The following is a 561-nucleotide window of genomic DNA, read 5'->3' on the forward strand; positions in this document are numbered from 1 at the left end:
CAGCTATTTAGTCTAACTTAATTTGGATTTGGTGTGAGTTAGAAGTGTTTTTTTCTTTGGAAGGGGGTTGTGACAGCAATGCAGCATTTTTGTCCAGTTTTGGCTTAGTGGGGGTCTGTTTAATCCAGTCATATTACATAAGGAGTTTAAATGCATCTGCAGTCAAAACCTGCCCCCAGCCTAACTCAATACGAATGTTATCAAGTTTTGTTCTGTTGTCTCTGAGCAAATTTGCTTGAAAGAGGAACCAGGCCACATGTAAACATGTGTGATTTGGTTTGTGTGTATGACTAGCAGCTCCTTTTGATTTAAGTTGACAATTATTTAAATCCAACAAATCCGAACAGCTAGTTGTGAATTATTTAAGAACCATTCATATGAATGAGTCAGTTTGGAACAGATCAAGTCATTTACCTCTGCAGTTGGAAAATATAAAAAATATAACCATATGTACAACAAAATAATAGCTTAGTATAGATATTACATTTATTTTTTGAGGGGTTGTTCAGCATAATATCTACTGTAAATATATCTGTTACTGTTATATATCTGGCCAATATT

This window comes from Heptranchias perlo, chromosome 20 (genome assembly GCF_035084215.1).
Source record: "Heptranchias perlo isolate sHepPer1 chromosome 20, sHepPer1.hap1, whole genome shotgun sequence".
NCBI classification, from domain to species: Eukaryota; Metazoa; Chordata; class Chondrichthyes; order Hexanchiformes; family Hexanchidae; genus Heptranchias; species Heptranchias perlo.